Source organism: Octopus bimaculoides, chromosome 20 (assembly GCF_001194135.2).
Source record: "Octopus bimaculoides isolate UCB-OBI-ISO-001 chromosome 20, ASM119413v2, whole genome shotgun sequence".
Classification (NCBI taxonomy): Eukaryota; Metazoa; Mollusca; class Cephalopoda; order Octopoda; family Octopodidae; genus Octopus; species Octopus bimaculoides.
Genome location: NC_069000.1, coordinates 9579939 through 9586585, shown reverse-complemented (window position 1 = coordinate 9586585; position 6647 = coordinate 9579939). Strand labels below are relative to the sequence as shown.

Sequence of the window (6647 nt, the reverse complement as noted above, 5' to 3'; positions counted from 1 at the left end):
GAGAGAGAAAGTGAGAGAGAGACAGACAGACAGACATACCGATACACATACATACATGTATTTCGTTTTTGGTTTGCAAGATTCTTTATGTGAATTCGTGTGTTGAAGCATATTTTATTTTTTGTCTGGGGAGAGTCGTTCTCTTTTAGTGCTTTATTAATACAACACACTCACCGGTTCGATTTCCACTCATTTACTTATTAATTTTTTTGTAAAATTTTCGTTGAGTCTTGCAACCTTTTCATATATTCGTTAGAAAAAATATATAAGTAAACGAGTGGAAATCGAACCGGTGACTGTGTTAAGTAATAAGGCACTAAAAGAGAAGACCCTCCCCAGACACAATAAGATAGATAGATAGATAGATAGATAGATAGATAGATAGATAGATAGATAGATAGATCGCCGAAGGCCAATTTTCATATGGAGAATTTGTTTTGTTCTTTTTACCGTCGCGTTAACCACGATCAAACATAGACCGACCACCTACGATCAAAGGCATTCTAACCATGACCGTCTCCTCTTGTCAGACAGTTTCTCTTATACTGCATTATCCAATATACCCTTCCGTTCATTTTCATTTTTATTTACGATGTGATTTGAAAGAGACTTTTAGCAGGTTGCGTGATCGATCACATAGAGAACCTTATGGTACTCAGCGGTTTCTGCTAACTGTACCCCACACACACACACACACTACTCCACCCCCACCTACACGTACATATACGGAATAGATGTACTTGCGCAAACAAACGTGATGAACCTCTGTGCGGTCGCTCCAGCTGCTAGAACTAACAACTAAATCTTCTTTAAATCACATCTTAACATCTTAAGAGGAAAAAAAAAATGCGGAGAGGGAAAACAACATTGGTCAATATAGTCTTCGATATACGAAAACGACAGGATTTTCTCAGCTAGAACATCTTTAATCTTAGAGGTGTTCATTCAGAGCTGACTTGGGATCTATGAACAGTAATCACAACAAAAACGACTGTTGTTTAACCCAGGTCAACTATTATCAATAAGGAAAGAAAGACATTCCGGCTCCAAATTTTTCAGGAATATATCTAGAACTACATAATCCTTTGATGAAAAGGCATTCTTGCTTTATTACTTTTAGAAGTGCGTCTAAGACTATATTATCCAATATCTCTCTCTCCTCCTCACCATTTAATATGGTAGAGTTCGATTTGGATAAGATTTTGCTGCTATTTCTAGCAAATCGAGTGACCACGTATGGGATCTCTTATTGGCTCTTGTATACAAGTAGGACAGTTATTCAAAACAAAATATTTGTATTAATCCTGTAATGTCTGAATAAATTTAATGCTAAGATATTTCTTCATGTTTCTCAATCCCTGAAAAGTGTATACATTTTTGGGGTGGACTCTGTATATATGTTGCGTGAGTGTATGTGTGCGTTTCTGTCTCTTTGTCTTGATTTCATGTGACAGTTGTACACGAGAGTCAACATCATACAAGCAGTATCCTTTGTTTCCAATCTTCTGTGAAGATATGCCTCGCTTGGAAATACATAAGGCAATGGGAAGGGCATCTAGGTATAGGAAATCTGCCCCAATAAATTCCATCTAATTCATGCGAATTGGGAAATTCAGCCATTAAAGCAATGGTGATAATGATGATTACACACACACACACACACACATATATAACAGGCTCTTTTCAGTTTTTGTCTACCAAAACCACTCACAAGGTTTGATGAAATAGTAGAAGACACTTACCGAAGGAGCAAGGAGTCACACAGTGTGACTGAACCCAAGGCCATGTGGTTGGGAAGCAAACTTCTTAACCATGTATATTTAACTTTTTCTTTTCTTTCTACTTTCAGATTCTGAACAGTTCTATAAAGATAACCATACATAGAACATGTGGCTAGCTGAGATTTGATCCATTTCCACTGGTCTTGTGTCTCAGTTGTTACTGACTAAGATATGCTGCCACATTGACCTGGTCATTGTCATTGGCTAATTCCAGGTGAGCCCCGACTGAACAAATCTAGCATCAGAGGTATTTCATACCAGCTATGACTATCCTATTCTTCACTCTGGCAGTATAATTTGACGGATCTTTGGCTGTTATTTTGTTTAAAAAATATAAGATTGTGGAAGTCTCGAAGTAGCAAATGGATTTAGGAATATTACTGTTTCAAACCATAATATAAAGAACTAAAAGGAAAATTTGAAAAATCATTAATAAAAAAAGAGATCAAATTTCATCATACTTATGTTTTTATTATAATATATGAATTTGTATGTACATGAGTGCATATAATATTTTGGTACCTCAAAGTTTTATACAGCTGATGTTAGCAAAAGTGTACTCATGAGCAAGTCTGAAATAATTGCCAATTCTGAGATATATATATATGTATATATGAGTCAAGTAAAATTGTTGTTGTGGCTGACGCCAGTACCGCCTGGCATCAAATGTAAAAGGCACCATTTGAGCATGGCCAATGCCAGTGCCACCGGACTGACTCCCATGCCGGTGACACATAAAAAGCACCATTTGAGTGTGGCCAATGCCAGTATCGCCTGACTGGCTCCCATGCCAGTGGTACGTAAAAAGCACCATTCAAACATGGTCGATGCTAGTATCGCCTGACTGGCTCTCATGCCAGTGGCATGTAAAAAGCACCCACTACACTTTGGAGTGGTTGGTATTAGGAAGGGCATCCACCTGTAGAAACCTTGCCAGATCAGATTGGTGCCTGGTGCAGCCTCCTGGCTTGCCAGTCCTCAGTCAAACCATTCAATCTATGCCAGCATGGAAAGCGGACATTAAACGATGATGATGAACAACATCATCATCATCGTCATATATATACATATATATATATATACACACACACACATGAAATCTATGTCTGATATTACCTTTTTTAATCAAAAGAAACTGAAATTGAAGGGAAATAACAACGGACAGCTAATAATTTTGAGTCTAAGGGAAGTAACTGTTATTATTGCTAACGAAGCTGATCAAGAATAAAACCACAAAACATTCATCTAAAGGTAAAGAATATATGCAGGTTCGCTAACAATTGCACTTAATCTTAGAGGCTGTGATGGACATAAATATCAAGGCCACAAATTTGTTTGAAAATAAAAGTGAAATAGACTGGTTATTTTATGTAGAAGAGAAATAACTTTTCAAGTATTGCACCTAGTTGTGTATTTCTATAAAATTTATATTTATGAACGTTTGCATCTTGTTCTGCTTATATTTTTTAAAACTTTACAGAGAGAGAGAGAGGGACGCAGGCGTTACTGTATGGTTAAGAAGTTTACTTCCTAACCACATGGTCTTCTACTATGGACCCAGACAGGCCAAAGTCTTGTGATTTACATTCCATACACCAGCTTAACCCTTCTACTATCACATTTCTGCTGAAATGCGCACCATTTTTTTTTTTTTTTTTCAATTAATTTTGAAAATAATGTAGAATTTAGTAAAATAACTTTGTCATTATCAAGCTGATGTTTTGAACATAAATTAACATGTAATTTTGATGGAAAGTTTTCAGATCAGATCACTGTATCATAGAATCAGGTGCAATCTCAGATGAGTTGGTATCAAAAGCGTTAATAATGGCAAATTTATTTTTACTAAATTCTTGACCATTTTCAAAATTAATTCAAACAAAGGCAATATATTTCAACAGAAATTTAGTAACGAAATGGGTTAATGATAACTTTGTTAACAGTGAAGCAAGAATGAAGAATGTAATACCTGCATCCAATTGCATATGGGTGGACCACAAGGAGGGCTATGTTGCAAAACAAACCTCATTTGGTCACATCCCATGAGAATATCTTGGTCAGCCTATCAACATTCCAGCTGACCAAAAAGGGGTTAATGATAAATTTGTTAACAGTGAAGCAAGTATGTAATGCCAGTATCCAATTGCATTTGAACTGGGTGTCCATTCAATTGATAACCAATAATCATTTCCTCCAGAAGGTCCAGTGATGTGGTGGTTTGTGTGCCTCAATGACCATTACCAAAAGAATTTCATGTGTTGGAATGGACTATCAACACTGTGAGGCATGAAGGCATTCGGTACAGGTCGCATATACTGAGGAGTGGCTGATTCATATTTGTAAAGACAAAGGAAAATCATTTGATTTGTGCCAAGATTAAAGACCTCTCACAAACATAGCATGCTTGGTTCTTCTCTGGTGAGAAAATCCTTGGCCAAGATCAAAGTCTACCATGGTAATGTGCAGATCTTTCTAATGGCTGCAGAGTGATACACACTAAATTTCCAGCAGCTGTGATGGGTTTAGAAGTTGTGAGTAATGAAGGTCATGTCATGCCACCTCACATCTTTCTACAGGGTTTTAGAATTAATGCAGCAGGATATGTTGAGGTGCTGGAGACAGTTGTTTAAGCCTACGATGAATGAAGTATGCAATGGAAGTTTATATATGCTTCATCAAGACTCAGAACCTTCTCACAATGTCCTCATAACACAAGATTGGATGTCAGACAATGTTTACAACCATGGAATACCAAATTTCTGATCTTCAGAAATTTGCCAGATTTAAATCCCTCCATTTGGAACATTGTTGAAGGGAGACAAACAGCATTGTCACAATATCATAGCTTCACTGAACGCTGCGATTGTCCAAGTAATATCTGAAATGAATAAAGAATGCTAGGTGAGAGCATGTCGACAATTCTAGTCCCATTGAAGCAGTTATTGAAGCTGAAGGTTGATACATAGAATTATCTCATATGAATGCTTATCAAGAACATTTGCACAATTATTTTATTAAAACGCATTTGGTTTTTGCTAGATTAAAGTTGTTTTATTAAATTTCCAAACATGTCCTCAAATACCTCTCTCACACTGCATTGTTATCAATATATAACAATAATTTTTTATCCCACAAATTCAGACAATGTGTGTGTGTGTGTGTGAGTGTGAATTTAAAAACACATATCATAAGATACATAAGCATAAGTAAACACATAATCCGCAGGTTTTTAATAACATGTGGATGAGAGAAGCTGTTGTCTGAAACCACTGAGATAAACAAGCAGTTTAAAAAAGGATTATCCTCAAATTACTTATATGCTGCAAGCCAGTTTAGACATGGTGAATACGGTGGTTTACGTATTCCCAGGAGCTGTCCTCTGATGCGGATAAGTTTACCACAGGTACTACTCACAAATGAAACATTCTCATCCATAAGTAATAGATATCTTTATCTAATAACTTTGTTGATATCCATAAATAACAGATATGATTAACTAAAAATTTTGTGCTGGGTTTTGTGGAATTAAGTAATGGATTATTATTGTTGCATGTTAAAGAAATTCATAAATATCATCTTCCTACACAGTTCATCTTCCTACACAGTGCTATTTATCTGGCTATCATCTTCCTACACAATTTTATTTATTTGGCTATCAGAAGGTACACTTTCTGTACATATTAGTCTATGTTTAGATTAATTTATCTTAGTTCTTTCTTTATCACTTTACTTGTTTATTTCTATATATGTGCTTCTTTCAATCTATGTATCTCTTTTATTTTTTTAGTATTTATGAATTTTTATTTTACACTATTGTTACAGCATACTTAACATAAATATTCCACATTATTCTATGCCTCTGTAAGCTAAAATGTTTTTCTATGCTTTTGCCAATCAGTTTATATTAGTTGTTTGTATACACATACACACACACACACATATATATATATATATATGTAGCTTATTTAAGTCAATCCATTAGCCTGTTACTCTGGAGTTTCCATGAAGTATTGCCGCTTCTTAATATAAGTCAAACCTGCCTGGTCTGACTTGTCTAACGAAATGGTGGCATGGGCATACCATGGAAATTCCAGAGTAATATATCACGGGACTGATTAAAATAAACTGCTGCATTCTATGTTCTTTTGTTAACCTATCATATTGTCATGACATTGCATCTGCTAATCCTGAGGAAACCACTCCATCTTATACCCTCCAGCTACTTTTGTGATTCATACAGATGTATATTTTATGGTTGATCTTACCTAGTCCAAGAGCTATCTACCCACCATCTTTCTGCATATCCATTTATATCACTCTAACACACTTTTTAATGTTATTTCTTCCTTTTTTCTCTCTCTCTCTCTCTCTCTCACATACATAAATGTGCATTGATCTTCTTGTGTTTTTTGCACGGATTATGTGCATCAAGACATGCAGGATGGATGTATGCAAGTATTATGAATGCATGCATCTGTAGAGCTTGTGAAACCAAATATGTGTGTGCATCTATGCAAACGTCTATGCATGTGTGTGTTTGTCAATGTGTGCATATGTATGTGTATCCATGTCTCTGTGAGTACAAGCGTAAATGTGTGTGTGTCCACGTGTACATGCCTCTGTGTGTGTGTGTGTGTGTATTTCTATGTAGTTGTTAATGTGTGTAGATACATAGCGATATGCATGTATCTCACTGTGTACAGTGTGAGCTTATTAATGTTCTGTGTGTGTGTGTGTGTGTGTGTGTGTGTGTGTGCATGTGTGTGTGCATGTGTGTGTGTGTGTGTGTGTGTGTGTGTGTGTGTATGTTGGTCTGCCTACCTGTTTATTTCACATGTAAATGACTGTCCACTTTCACTGTCTTGT

General features: G+C 36.0%; 1 protein-coding gene across 5 annotated transcripts in view; it reads left to right on the top strand.

Moving 5' to 3' along the window:
• LOC106874765 (uncharacterized) overlaps window positions 1-6647 on the top strand; it is a 17046-nt gene that overhangs the window by 3214 nt on the left and 7185 nt on the right. For 2 of the 5 annotated variants that reach the window (XM_052974955.1, XM_052974956.1), the window contains exon 2: window positions 1850-1995. The gene's annotated coding sequence lies outside the window, so the exon portion shown is untranslated. Of the gene's footprint in view, window positions 1-1849; window positions 1996-5036; window positions 5185-5332; window positions 5444-6647 lie in introns of those variants that run through there. The other 3 variants (XM_014922615.2, XM_014922614.2, XM_014922616.2) reach the window with 3 other exon arrangements.